A 15,928-nucleotide genomic window follows, 5' to 3' on the forward strand; every position below is an offset into this window, starting at 1 on the left:
CTGTGCGGGCTTAACTCCATCACTGATGCCATAGTTGGCCTCCAACAGTGTGTATGCGAGAGGTGTGCTGGGCAGCTCGATATCACTCCAGCTACCTCTTCCACCCACGGAGTCAGCCAGGGGCCCTTGGGCACCCATAGGGAGGAGGATCAGCAGGTGCACACCGCAGGGCCATCCACCCGGGTGACGCTGGGAATGACCAGCCCATCCGAACCCTATCTTCTTGTGACCTCAGCAGATCCAGCTTCACAGGCTGAGGAGGGTGCCACTGCCACACAGCAGGACCCCAGAAGCAGGCCAGGGCCCTCCAATCTTGGTCCTCCAGAGGACACCCACCAAAGTCATCACATGCAGGGTGTCACAGTCAGCAGGCTACCTCCACCTCCGCTATGGATGTCCGGGGAGCACCAGTGCAGGGTTAGGAAAGTTAGGTAATAGTAGTTGCACAACCTGGCCACGGGTATTGATCACCTGTACATACTGTTCACTATTGTCAATAAACTCCGAAGAATGTCACCCTGCCTATGGCTCCTTGTTCTGATGAGCAGTTTTCGTGTCACTCAGATGTGAAACCTTTCTGCACAAGATAAAAGGCAGGTGTCTCAGTCCAGGGCCTGTTCCCTGTGCTCTGTGCAGCCTTCAGACCACAGTGATGATCCAGCGTCACACTCCCTGGAAACATTACTGATGCCTGCACCTCGGCAGTGCTGGTCATTGCTGCCAGAATGTAGTGGGCAGGTGCCACAGAGTTCTCTCATACTCTCTGTGTGCTCTCAGCACCTTTAAGGTGGGGCTGGCCCCCATCACACCAGCATCTGCTACCACTGATGCTGTGCGCCAGCTCCTGAAGGGCTGAGGTGCTGAAGGTGGACACAGCATCAGATGCATCTAAAGTTTCATGGCTGCGTCTCTATGATATGACCCTGATCATGGAGCGTAAGCGAGCTGCCCTCGGCCAGACAGGAATCCAACATTCCCAGAGACTATGTGAAGATCTATGGAGTGTCCTCACTGCAAGTTGTCATCATCCTCCTGCGATCGAACGACTATTAGGGCCTTCACTGCATTTCCATGACAGGAGCATTCTCACAGAGAGTATTGGCGCTGCAATAAGCCAGACTGGAGTCAAACATTCACAACTGCGACATGAGGATCTATGGGGACACCTTACTGCATGTCGTCATCATCCTCCACAAATCTGGCAGTTATGAGGGCCTCCCAAGAGCACCTGCCTCGTCTAGCCAGTGCCAGAGCCTCATCCCTGTCGTTGTCACCACTGAGGACCCCCTCACCCTCAACCCCATAGGCCTCCTCCTCATTAGAGGAGACCTCCAGCTCCTCCATCTCCTCCTCAGCCAGCTCCTCTTCACGTTGCAGTGCCAGGTTGTAAAGGGCGCAGCAGATGACCACGATGTGTGACTGTATTGCAGGGCTCTACCAGACCGGTCCAGGCACCGGAACCACATCTTCAGCATCCCAATGGTCTGCTCCATCAAGCAGGGAGCTGCTGCATGAGCCTCATTATAGCGCCACTCTGCCGCCGTCTGAGGCCGCCGCACGGGTGTCATCAGCCACGGCCTCTGCGGGTAGCCCTTGTCTCCAAAGAGCCAACCCTGCAGCCTCTGTTGATCCTGGAAGATTGCAGGGATCTGCGAGTGACTCAGGATGTAGGCATCTTGCACACTCCCTGGAAACCGTGCGCATATCTGCAGGATGCATTTCTGGTGGTCACAAACCTGCTGCATGTTCAGTGAGTGGAAGCCTATGCGAATGATGAAGTCCACTGAGTGTAGCAATGGAGACCTGAGCATCACATGAGTGCAGTCAATCACACCCTGCACCTGTGAGAATCCCGAGATCAGGCCAAATCCAATGGCCCTTGCATCCTGGCTGTCCCGGTCCCAGGTAAAATGCACAAAGTTGTGTGCCATGAAGAAGATGTCATCCGTGACCTCATGGATGCATTTGTGTGTGGCAGATTGTGAAATCTCACAGAGGTCACCTGTGGAGCCTCGAAAGGAACCACTGGCATAGAAATTGAGTACCGGATTCACTTTCACAGCCACTGGCAGTGGATGCCCTCCATGTCCCCTTGGCGCCAAGTCCTGTAGTAAGTGGCAGATGTGAGCATCCAGGTGCCTAGACATGCACAGTCGTCGGCAACACTGGTTCTCAGTCATCTGCAGGAATGGCAGGCGGCGTCTATAGACCCTGGGTGTCGCCAGGCGCCGACCAGCCATGACTCGCTGTCACTCCTGGGCAGCGTGTGCGGGAGCCCCTGCTGCCCCTTCTTCATGAGGTTGCTGCTCCTGCCTTTGCACAGCTAGATGCCTCAGTCGCTCTTTCCTCCATCTTCTACAGTCTCTGTAGGCCATCAGGCATACAGCTAGGTCACCAGAATCCATGATCCTGACGTGGTCCTCCTGCAGCATGAAAGAGAGACAGAGAGAGAGAGGTGGTTATCATGGCTGTACTTAGCACCTTTCCTGGCCCTGTGTGACCACCCCTTAATGCTTCCTGGAGAGTGCTGGTCACCCCTCGGATGGCCAGAGATGAGTGCGCTGCATGGCTGCCCAGTCAACCTGCGACATGGGGGACACTGGTCCAAACTAGGATGCTGAGATTGCAAGGGGCTGTGAGCGCCCCCAGCAGTGACTGCTACATGGCCAGCGTTGGCGAGGAGATTGTACAACGTGTGCAGTCCAACTGCTCCGCAGTCCAATAAACTGGTGGTGGACTCGAAGTCTGTGCCGGGGTGGTGGGTGTGGAGGTGGGGAGTGGGTGGGTGAGGTATGGAGTGCTTGGTGGCCTTTTGGTGCCTCCGCGTTGCTTGCATGGGCGGGCAGGCTAGGAACCTGACATGAATCATAGCACTGTGGCTGTGCCTGTCTCAGTTACAATTAGCTCCCCTCTAACTGATGGCGGGAAATGTGGGCCGCCGTCGGCGGGCTGAGTGCACGACCGTGACCTGCCTTCACACCATCATGAAATGGGTTGCGCCATTTTTTCCACACACGCCACCTATCACACCCACCGCCAGCGGGCTTGGAAAATTCCGCCCAATATTTCAGACTGTATGACTAAGCATTCCAGGTTATTTAAATAGCTCGACAGGTACTAGGGACAACCCTAGGGCTGGACTTCAGGCTCACAGCTCTTGTTTATAATCCCAGACAGAAGGGGTCCAGGAATATTGGCTCTCATGCCCAAATCAACTATTTTAGAGACTCACCACAATCTTACAATATTACATGACTAACAAAAGGATAACAAAGTAGGTGTATATATTTCCTTGGGGTTGCCAATTCAGTTTAAACAGTTTCATCACATGACCTCCTGCCTCCAGCTGTCCCTCAGCACCTGGCACACTTCCACCATTCTTCTCCCACGCCAATTCAAAAATGCATGTGACACAAAGAGGCTTGTGGAGTGGGCAGACATGTGGCAGGTGAAGTTTAGTGCAGTGAACTGCAAAGTACATTTTGGCAGGAAGAATGAGGAAAGGCAATATAAACTCAAGGACACAAGGGCCACAGGAAAAGGACAGGGCCGGGGGACTAGCTAAATTGCTCTATCAGGGTGATGGCACAGACTCAACGGGCCAATTAGTCGCCTTCTACACTATAACCATTCTATGATTCTATGATGATGGACTCTTTGTTACTAATTAGGTGAATCTTAACTGTTTGGACTGATGGGAGCTTATTTTACCATTTTCATTTCTTTTAGAACTAATAAACAAGTATTCAATATGAGAAAAAGACAATTTTATTTAATCTCCTATTATTTTTCTCTTGGGCTGTTGTAATGCCCTGGAAATTAATACTTAATTCCAGAAGACTTCAGAGCAAGGCTGGGGGATTGGAGACCCTAACAATCAATGCATTTCTTTATTGTGCAGCTGTTACTTGCTCTGAACTTAATATTGTCTCTTTACGCTCATTACCACATTATCAGTTTTACTCCCTTAAGTATCTCATTATTCATCCCAATTCATTAATTTTATCATTTGCACTCCAACCCTTCTTCTCATCTATTCACATACCATGAGGTATTTCTCTCCATCATCTTCCACCATTATTCAGAAAGTTCAAACTGAAAGTGCCCAATTCAAAGTGTTGATTCTAACCTACCAACCCCAGTAAGAATACCAAATGAGCATGCTACCTGTCATAGTATGTAAACAAGATCAAAGAATAAATGTTTCTGAGCTATCATCAACAAATTAGTTGTCAATTTATACACTTAAGCTCTTAAAACAAATGTATGTCTTGATTGAAATGAATGACAAATAAAGTAGCTCACCTTATCTCATCTACCATCAGTTTCATTAGGTATTTTCTAAAATTGTCCAGTTTAGTCAATTTTCTGAATTTGCTTCCTGCCTGGAGGAGAGTCTTGCCCATCAGCCACATTTTTTTTAATGCTTTCACCCGATGTGGGCGTCGCTGGCCGGGCCAGCATTTGCATTTCCCACCCCTAATTGCCCTTGAGAAAGTGGTGGTGAGCCACCTTCTTACACCACTGCAGACCATGTGGTGTAGGTACACCCACAGTGCTATTCGGGAGGGAGTTCCAGGATTTTAACCCAGAAACAGTGATAGGAACAGTGATATAGTTCCAAGTCAGAATGGTGTGTAGCTTGGAGGGAACTTCCAGGCGGTGGTGTTCCCATGCATCTGCTGCCCTTGTCCTTCTAGATGGTAGTGTCCATGGGTTTGAAAGGTGAAGGTGAATTCCTGCAGTGCACCTTGTAGATGGTACACACTGCTGTCACTGTGCATCGGTGGTGGAGGGAGTGGATGTTGAAGGCGGTCGATGGGGAACCAACCAAGCAGGCTGCTTTGTCCTGGATGGTGTCAAACTTCTTGAGTGTTATTGGAGCTGCACTCATCCTGGCAAGTGGAGAATATTTAATCACACTGCTAACTTTGCCTTGTAGATGGTGGGCCTGCTTTGTGGAGTCAGGAGGCGAGGCACTCTCCACAGAATTCCCAGCCTCTGACCTGCTCTCATGGCCATAGTATTTATATGACTAGTCCAATTCAGTTTCTGGTCAATGCTAATCCCCAGGATGTTGATAGTGGAGGATTCAGCAATGGTAATGTCAATGCATGTCAAGGGGCGATGGTTGGATTCTCTCTTGTTGGAGATGGTCATAGCCTGGCACTTGTGTGGTGCAAATGTAACTTGCCACTTGTCAGCCCAAGTCTGGATATTGTCCAGGTCTTGCTGCATTTGGACATGGACTGCTTCAGTAGTTGAGGAGTCGCGAATAGTGCAGAACATTGTGCAATCATCAACGAACATCCCCACTTCTGACCTTATGATGAAGGGAAGGTCATTGATGAAGCAGTTGAAGATGGTTGGGCTGAGGACAGTACACTGAGGAACTTCTGCAGTGATGTCCTGGGACTGAGATGATGGACCTCCAATAACCACAACCATCTTCCTTTGTGCTAGGTATGACTCCAACCAGCGGATAGTTTTGCTCTTGATTCCAACTGATTCCAGTTTTGCTGGGGCTCCTTGATTCCACACTCGGTCAAATGCTGCCTTGATGTCAAGGGCAGTCACTCTCACTTCACCTCTTGAGTTCATCTCTTTTGTCTATGTTTGAACCAAGGCTGTACTGAGATCAGGAGCTGATTGCCTCTGGTGGAAACCAAACTGAGCATCAGTGACCAGGTTATTGCTGAGTAAGTGCAACTTGATAGCACTGTTGATGACCCCTTCCTTCATTTTGCTGATGATCGAGAGTAGAATGATGGGGTGTTAATTAGCTGAGTTGGATTTGTCCTGCTCTATTTTGTGGACAGGACATAACTGTGAAGTTTTCCACATTTCTGGGAAGATGCCAGTTGTAGCTGTACTGGGACAGCTTGGCCAAGGTTGCAGCTAGTTCTGGAGCACAAGTCTTCAGTACTATTGGTATTTAGTACCAACAACATAGGTAGAAAGGGTAATTAAGGTCCTTAATGCAGCACCAACAACATAGGTAGAAAGAGGGATGAGGCCCTGAAAGCAGATTTTAGGGAGCTAGCTAAGACATTAGAATCAGGACCTCAGAGGTAGTAATCTCTGGATTACTACCAGTGCCATGCGTTAGTGAGCATAGAAATAGGAGATTAGAGCTAATGAATGCATGGCTGGAGAGATGGTGTGGGAGGGAGGGATTCAGATTCTGGGGTCATTGGGACCAGTTCTGCGAGAGATGGAACCTGTACTAGCCAGACAGCTTGTATTTCAATGGGGCCAGGACTAATAACCTTACTGGGAGGTTTGCTGGTGCCGTAGGGGAGGGTTTAAACTAGTTTAGCAGAGGAATGGGAACCTGAGGGTAGGCTCAGAAGGGGCAAAATCAGAAATGCTAATGGAAGGCAGAAAATCAGTGAATGAGCTTGGTAGACAGAGCAAACAAAAGATAAAAAATAAAAAAGAGAGTTTGGCAATGCTCAAAGGTATATACTTCAATGCAAGGAGTATAGCAAAAAAAGCTGAGGGCACAGATAGAAACATGGCTGTTTGAAACCATAGCTATTACAGGAACATGGCTTAAAGAGGGACAGGACTGGCACCTCAACATTCCTGGTTATAGGATTTTTGGATGAGATACAGAGGGAGATAAAAAGGGAGGGGGTGGCAACTTTAGTAGTGAGAGAAGCAATTACAGCTGTGAGGAGGGATGTTATATTAGAAGTCTCATCAATTGAGGCCACATGGATTGAGATTAGGAATAAAAAAGGGGCTGTCACAGTGCTGGGAGTGTACATAGACCCCCAAACAGTCAGAGGGAGATAGAAGAGCAAATATGTAGGGAAATTTCTGAGAAGTGCAAAAACAGTAGGGCAGTATTAGCAGGGGATTTTAACTACCTGAATATTTTAAAAAACTTATTCAGGAGTGGGCGTAGCTGGCTAGGCCAGCGTTTATTGCTCATCCCTAATCGCCCTTGAGAAGGTGGTGGTGAGCTGCCTTCTTGAACTGCTGCAGTCCATGTGGTGTAGGTACACCCACAGTGCTGTTAGGGATGGATTTTGACCCAGTGCCAGTGAAGGAATAGTGATATATTTCCAAGTCAGCATGGTGAGTGGCTTGTAGGGGAACTTGCAGATGGTGATGTTCCCATGTGTTTGCTGTCCTTGTCCTTCTAGATGGCAGTGGTCATGGGTTTGGAAGATGCTGTCTAATGAGGCTTGGTGAGTTCCTGCAGTGCATCTTGTAGATGTAGATGCTGCTACTGTGCGTCAGTAGTGAAAGGAGTGAATATTTGTGAATAGGGTGCCAATCAAGAGGGCTGCTTTGTCCTGGATGGTGTAAACCTTCTTGAGTATTGGTGGAGCTGTACTCATCCAGGCAAGTGGAGGGTAATCCATCACACTCCTGACTTGTGCCTTGTAGATAGTTGACAGACTTGGCAGAGTCAGGAGGTGAGTTATGCATCACAGGATTCCTAGCCTCTGATGTGCTCTTGTAGCCACAGTATTTATATGGCTAATCCAGTTCAGTTTCTGGTCAATGGTAACCCCCAGGATGTTGATAGTGGGAGATTCAGTAATGGTAATGCCATTGAATGTCAAGGAGCAATGGTTAGATTCTATCTTGTTGGTGTTGGTCATTGCCTGGCACTTGTATTGCGCAAATGTTACTTGCCACTTGTCAGCCTAAGCCTGGATATTGTCCAGGTCTTGCTGCATTTGGACATGGACTGCTTCAGCACCTGAGGAGTTGCAAACGGTGCTGAATATTGTGCAATCATCAGTGAACATCCCCACTTCTGACGTTATGATGGAAGGAAGGTCATAACCTAGATAGTTTTAGTGTGAGAGGAATGGAGGGAACAGAATTCTTAAGATGCATTCAGGAGAACTATTTTGGCCAGTATATAGCAAGCCCAACAAAACAGGGCGCAGTTCTGGGGCAGGATTTTTCTGTCGGCGTGCAGGGCGGGCCTGACACGCAGACACGTAAAATGACATGCGGGGACGTCAGGCGAGCGTCCTGACGTCACCGCGCGCCATCGCGATATTTCATTCAGGGGGAGCGCGCCAGAGTCAGCTGCGCGCTCGCTGAAATGTAAAGGGCCTATTAAGGCCATTAAGAAATTAAGTGAAGCATTTGTGAACGCTGCCTGTCCAACTTTAAGGTTGACGGGCAGGTGAAAAGCCCAAGTGGCCTTCACGTTTTTTTAGGAAACCTCATCCACAAGCGGGATGAGGTTTCCTAAAGCTTTTATTAAATAAATAAATAAATTTTCACAAACATAAAAACATGTCCCAACTCATGTGACACAGTTTAAATGAATTTTTGAACATTTTATTTAATAATTTTAAAATCGATTCAATCTCCCTGAGGCAGCTCCGTGCCCCAGAGAGATTGAAGCGCTCTTTCACGCGCATGAGCGAAAGAGCGCTGGCCCTGACTTTCCCTCCTCCCCACCGCCGCCCACACAGGTAGCACTGAAACGCTACTGGCTGCGTAATACACTGGCGGCAAAATGGCAGCGCGGAGCCAATCGCGGGCAGTGATCGGCTCCGTGTCCGCTCCCGCTGAGCCCATCCGCCACATGAGAAAGCCTGCCCCTGGATTTAGTTTTAGGAAATGAAGATTGGCAGGTGGAAGGAGTGACAGTGCGCAAGCATTTTGGTGGTAGTGATCCCAATTCAGTTAGTTTTAACGTAATAATGGAAAAGAAGTTCGGTGTCCAGGAACTACAGTTCCTGGCGGGCCTCAGGACTTTTGCACATCTACTGGCCAGAGAATAGCTGCACATGCGCAGGTAGCAGTTTTTCTGGTCATTGGCCCTGTGCACGTGCACAGTTCATTTTTTTTGCTGTTTAGACCAGGAGCCGGTCCAATGCACATGTGCAGGAGAAAAAAAAGTAAAGTGAAACAGCACAAAACTACAGGTCAGGTGACCTGAAGAGTCGTGCCATTGCAGAGGAGGTGTCCCAGGGAGCAGGACATGGGGAGGGGGACAGGGAGAAGGTCCCAAACAAAGAAATTCCCAATCTAGGGAGTGGGGCAGAAACAAGTCTCAGAAGACAGTCCCAGGGAAGGGGCAAGGACAGAGATCAGAAACAGATCCTGTTAAGTAAAGTTGAGAGAAAAGAGCTGAACAATAGGCTTTGAATTAGAGAGATCTGCAGGGAGCAGCCCTGAAGCAAAGTGGGCTCGAGAGAAGCCTGAAGATCCCAGAGGGCAGCTGAAGGTTCATGACTCCATGCTGTGGGCCGTAGGGGCAAAGGTACCCCTTTGGAGCAGTGGTGTTCTTGGCACAGCCAAAGATCTGAAAGTGTGCTTGGAAGGGGAAGCTTGAGTGTTCGCAGAGATCCAGAGGAAAGGAATCTCAGGAGGTGAGATTGAAACTCTGGAGGTGGATCCTTGGGAGCGACATTTGGAGAGTGACTTCCAAGTCACTCCAAGTGATCTTCAAATGTAGAAATCGGAAACCCTTGTGAGAAGGACAGAGTTTCAGTGAGACCGGTTGGCAAATGGTGTGACAAGCATCTGGGTGGGTTGTTGAGAAATCTATAGAATCTGCTTTGGTCACATCTGCCATTTACTTTGGAGTGTGGTGTGGCTGACCACAGTTCACTGGTTGGTTCCACATAGTTACCCTGAATATTAGAGTATAAGACAGATATGGTAAATTGTTTTACCTTTCTGAATTTGTATATGCCTGTAAAGATAGAGCTGGGGTGAAGGAATATTGAATATTTGAATCATTTTCTTGTGTTTGTATTGAGATCTTTCCAACCTTTTTGTTTGGTGTAATATAGTTCACTTTTCTTGTTAAATAAATATTTATCCTTGGTTCATCAGCAGACCCCTGTGAATTTGTTCAGTAACTTACCTCCACTCTAAAAACAATAACTTTTTGGATCTATCAAGCCAGGTTTCACTCTGACTTGTACAGTAGTAACATCAGCTGGGACTATATAACAATACATTAAGAGTAAGAGGATAACTCAGGAAGGAGTAGGGCCCATAAAAGACCAAAAAGGTAACCTATGTTATGGAGGCCGAGGATGTGGGTATGGTTCTTAATGAATACTTTGCATCAAAAGGGGGGAATAATGCAAACATTGTAGTTAAGGATGAGGAGTGTGAATTATTGGATGTGATAAACATAGGGAGAAAGGACATATTAAGAGGTTTAGCATTCTTAAAATTGGATAAATCACCAGGGCCAGAAGAAATGTACCCCAGGCTGTTAAAAGAAACCAGGGAGGAAATTGCAGAGGGTCTGACCATCATTTTCCGATCCTCACTGGATACAGGTGAGGTGCCAGAGGATTGGAGATCTGCTAACGTTGTACCTTTGTTTAAAAAGGGAGTGAGCGATAGATTAAATAATTACAGGCCAGCTGGCCTGTCCTCAGTAGTGGGCAAATTATTGGAATCAATTCTGAGGAACAGGATAAACTGTCACTTAGAAAGGCATGGATTAATCTAGGACAGTCAAAATAGATTTGTTAAGGGAAGGCCATGTCTGACTAATTTGACTGAATTTTCTGAGGAAGTAATAAGGACGATTGATGAGGGTAGTGAAGTTGATGTGGTCTAGATGGATTTTACCAAAGCTTTTGACAAGGTTCCACATGGCAGATAAGTTAAAAAAATAAAAGTCCATGGGATCCAGGGGAATGTGGCAGGCTGGATATAAAATTGGCTCAGTGACAGGAAACAAAGAGTAATTGTTGATGAATGTTTTTATGACTGGAAGGCTGTTTCCAGTGGGGTTCCACAGGGCTCAGTACTAGGTCCCCTGCTTTTTGTGGTATATATTAATGATTTGGATGTAAATGTAGGAGGAATGATCAAGAAGTTCGCAGAGGACATAAAAATTGGCCGTGCGGTTGATACTGAGGAGAATTGCGGTAAACTGCAGGAAGGTACCAATGGATTAGTCAGGAACATGGCAAATGGAATTTAGACCAGAAAAGTGTGAGGTTATGCATTTAGAGGTTAAACAAGGCAAGGACTGCACAATAAATAGGAGGGCACTGAGAGGTGTAGAGGAAGTGAGGGACCTTGGAATGAATGTCCACAGATCCTTGAAGGTAGCAGGACAGGTTGACAAGGTGGTTAAGGCATATGGAATCCTTTCCTTTATTAGCCGAGGCATAGAATATAACAGCAGGGGGGTTATGCTGGAACTAAGTAAAATATTAGTTAGTCCACAACTTGAGTACTGTTTACAGTTCTGGTCACTTTATTACAGAAAGGATCTAATTGCATTAGAGAGGATACGAAGGAGATTTACGAGGATGTTGCCAGGACTGGAAAATTGCAACTATGAGGAAAGGTTGGATAGGCTGGGGTTGTTCTCCTTGGAACAGAGGAGGCTGAGGGGAGATTTGATTGTGATGTACAAAATTTTGAGGGCCCTGGATAAAGTGGATGGGAAGGGCCTATTTACTTTAGCAGAGAGGTCAGTGACTAGGGGCATAGATTTAAAATGATTGGTAGAAAGGTTGGAGATGAGGAAATTTTTTTTCACCCAGAGGGCTGTGGGGGTCTGGAACTCACTGCCTGAAAAGGTAGTAGAGGCAGAAACCCTCAACTCATTTAAAAGGTGTCTGGATATGCACCCCAAGTGCCGTGTAACCTGCAGGGCTATGGACCAAATGCTGGAAAGTGGGATTAGGCTGGGTGGCTTAATTTTTGGCCTGCACAAACATAATGGGCCAACTGGCCTCTTTCAGTGCCATAAACTTTCTATGATTCTATTGCTGGAATATTGTCAGGGCCCATAGCCTTTGCAGTATCCAGAGCTTTCAGCCATTTCTTGATAGCACATGCAGTGAATTGTTAGGAACTAGAGATAGTTTAAGTAAGTTACATTTGTATTTGTGGGTGTTAGGAATGAATTTTAGCTTTAAGTTTATATTTAACATGTGTTTCATTTATTATTCATTCATGGGCCAGCATTTATTGCACATCCCTAATTGCCCTTGAGAAGGTGGTGATGAGCTGCCTTCTTGAACCGCTGCAGTCCATGTGGTGTAGGTACACCCACAGTGCTGTTAGGAAGGGAGTTCCAGGATTTTGACCCAGCAGCTGTGAAGGAACGGTGATATATTTCCAAGTCAGGATGGTGAGTGTCTGGGAAGGGAACTTCCAGGTGTTGGTGTTCCCATCTATCTGCTGCCCTTCTTTTAGATTGTAATGGTTGTGGGTTTGGAAGGTGTTGTATAAGGAGCCTTGGTGAATTCCTGCAGTGCATCTTGTAGGTGGTACACACTGCTGCTACTGTGCGTCGGTGGTGGAGGCAGTGAATGTTTGTGGACGTGATGCCAATCAAGCGGGCTCTTTGTCCTGGACAGTGTCAAGTTTCTTGAGTGTTTTGGGAGCTGCACTCATCCAGGCAATTGGGGAGTATTCCATCACATTCCTGACTTATGCCTTGTAGATGGTGGACAGGCTTTGGGGAGTCAGGAGGTGGGTTACTCGTCGCACAATTCCTAGCCTCTGACCTGCTCTTGTAGCCACAGTATTTATATGGCTAGTCCAGTTCAGCTTGTTGGTCAATGGTAACTCCCAGGATATTGATAGTGGGGGATTCAGTGATGGTAATGCTATTGAACATCAAGGGGGCGATGGTTGGATTCTCTCTTCTGTATTTCTGTAATTTGTGTTAAGAAAGGGGGAACATGAGTTTTGGTTTCACATTAAAATATGCCTGCATTCTAATGAGGTTTTATGATTATTGAAGGGAAGCTAAAACAAACACAAGATGTAAAAAATTGTTGTTGCCTAGTAACAGGGGTCTAGAGAGAGGGACCCACAGAGACAGAGAAAAACAGAAAAGTAGTTTCAGTTCAGTTGAAACCAGGAACCAGGAGGAGCTAGATAGGAGAGGGAACTGCTGAAAGCAGATTTCCCATAAAAACAGGAGAAGATCCCAGAAACCAGGGAGTAGGAAACAAGGAAAGCCCCAAGAAGACCTTCTAGTCAAAGGAAAAGAACAGGAATCTGGAAAAGGTCCTGGTAAGTGAAGTTAAGAGTGGCGAGCAGAGGAAGGCTCCAATCTTAAAGGGAGAAAGCTGCAGGATGCAGACTTAAAGCAAAATAAGCTTGCGAGAAGCCAGAAGATCCGAGGAGACAGTCAAGGTTGGTGACTTCTTACTATGGGCATGTGATGCAGTGGTGTTCTGTTGGCAGGGCTGCGTATCTGAGAGAGAGTGCTTGGAAGGAAGCTTGAACGCACATGGCGATCCAGGGGAGAAGAACATCGGAAGGAGAGTTTTAAAGCCTGGAGGTGGACCCTTGTGGAAGGCATCTAAGAGAAAGCGTCGTTTGGTAGAAGATTCCAAAGTGAGATCTTTGAGAGTAGAGATTGGAAACCCTTGAGTGAAAGACAGGGTTCAGTGAGACTGGTTGGCTCACAGTGTGACAAGGGTCTGGGGAGAGTTGATAAGGGATCCATAGCATCTGTTTGGTGTGGCATCTGTCACTTAGTTTCAGAGTGCGGTGTGTCTGACCACAGGTCACCTATTGGGTTATATGGACTGTGTACTTACTGTGAACATTAGAGTATAAGGTAGCTTTTATAACTTGTGTTATCCTTACAGATCTTTATATATCTGTAAAGGTATAGTTGTGGGTGAAGGTATATTGCAATATAGTTAATCTTTTCTTGTTTATTAAGTGTTTATTCTTTTGTTAAAAGTTCATCAGCTGACTCCTATGACTCTGTTCAGTAGCCACTCTCCATGTTTCTAAACAAAAAATAAAAGTTAGGATCTATCAAGTCAGGTTCAACCCTGGGATCTGACTTGTCCAGTAGTAGCATCAGCTGGGATCATAACACAATAGAATTGGCTGATGATTGATATCTGTGATGCTGGGGACCTCAGGAGGAGGCCAACATGGATCATCCACGTGGCACTTCTGCCTGAAGATTGTTGTAAATATTTCAGCTTGTCTTTTGCACTGATGTGTTGGGCTCCCTTCATTAAAGATGGGGATATTTGTGGAGCCTCCTCCTCCAGTTAGTTGTTTAATTGTCCACTACCATTCACGACTGGATGTGGCAGGACTGCAGTGCTTAGAACTGATCCATTGGTTATGGGATTGCTTAACTCTGTCTAGCGCAAGCTGCTTTCACTGTTTGGCATGCAATTAGTTCTGTGTTGTCGCATCGTCAGGTTGACACCTCATTTTTAGGTATGCCAAGGTTGATTACCCGATTTGACAGTAATGGTAGAGTGGGGGATATGCTGGGCCATGAGGTTGCAGATTGTGGTTGTGTACAATTCTGCTGATGCTGATGGCCCACAGGGCCTCAAGGATGCCCAATTTTGAATTGTTAAATCATTTCAAAATCTATCCCATTTAGCACGGTGTTAGTGCCACACAATACAATAGAAGGTATCCTCAAAGATGGGACTTTGTCTCTGCAAGGACTGTGCAGAGGTCACTCCTACCAATACTGTCATGGACAGATGCAGCTGTGACACGTAGATTGTGAGGATGAGATCAAGTAGGTTTTTCCTTCTTGTTGGTTCCCTCACCACCTGCTGCAGACCATATGTCCTTCAGGACTCAGCCAGCTCTGTCAGTAGTGGTGCGACTGAGCCACGCTTGGTGATGGAGATTGAAGTACCCCACCCAGAGTACATTATGTGCCCTAGCCACCCTCAGTGCTTCCTCCAAGCGGTGTTCAACATGGGTGAGTACTGATTCATCAACCTGGTGGGTGGGGGTGGTGGGAGGGTGGGGGGGTTGGTGGTGGTGGGAGTGTTGGTAGTTATCAACTGGAGGTTTCTTTGCACATGTTTGACCTGATACCATAAGACTTCATGGGGTCCAGAGTTGATATTTGGAACTCCCAGTGCAACTCCTTCCTGGCTGCATACCACTGTATCGCCACCTCTGGTGGGTCTGTCCTGTCGATGGGACAGGACATACCCAGGTATGGTGATGGTGGAGTCTGGGGCATTGTTTGTAAGGTATGATTCCATGAGTATGATTATGTCAGACTGTTGCTTGACTCGTCTGTAGGAGAACTCTCCCAATTCTGGCACAAGCCCCAGATGTTAGTAAGGAGGACTTTGCTTGTAAGCAGGGTTGCTATTGTCGTTTCCAGTGCCTGGTGTTCTGTTCGGTTTCATTCCTTTTGTAGGCTTTGTAGCGGTTTGATACAATTGAGTGGCTTGCTAGGCCATTTCAGAGGGCATTAACATTGCTGTGGGTCTGGAGTCACACGTAGGCCAGACCGGGCAAGAGCAGCAGATTTCCTTCCCCAAAGGGCATTAGTGAACCAGCTGAACAATTGACAATGGTTTCATGGTCACTATTACTAGGACCTGTTTTTTAATTCCAGATTTTTTATTAACTGAATTTAAATTCCACCAGCTGCTGTGGCAGATTCAAACCTGTCCCCCCTGAGCATTAGCCTGGGCCTCTGGATTACTAGTCCGGTGACATTACCGCTATGTCACTGCCTCCCCAACCATTCACAACCATGATTTCCTGATAAGCACAGTGGAAAAATGAAGCTCCCCTTCATCAGGGCCGGCATGGAAAATTGACGTTAATAGGTCACCTATGTAACCTAAAGCCCTAGAATCCTTTTAGCTTGGCTAGATGGAACACTGAGTCATAAAAATACTCAGCAGCTCCTGGTAAACTCCAAGGGCAGAATTTTTCACTCGGCATATGGGCCTGCGCCCAACTCCCTCGAGCGTGAAATAGCGCGTGATGATGTCGGGCGAGCGTCCAGATGCCATCACGTACTCGCGGCATATTTCAGTCGGTGGGCATGTGCAAAAGTGGGAAGAGCGCCTGCCGACAGTTAAGAGGCCGATTAAGGCCATTAAAGTGGTAATTAACTGAGATTTTTCATTGCCCGTCCGACGTTATGCTTGGCGGGTGGGCGAATCGGCCAGGCGGCCTTTGCATTTTTCAGGAAACCTCA

Source organism: Cetorhinus maximus, chromosome 5 (genome assembly GCF_964194155.1).
Source record: "Cetorhinus maximus chromosome 5, sCetMax3.hap1.1, whole genome shotgun sequence".
NCBI classification, from domain to species: Eukaryota; Metazoa; Chordata; class Chondrichthyes; order Lamniformes; family Cetorhinidae; genus Cetorhinus; species Cetorhinus maximus.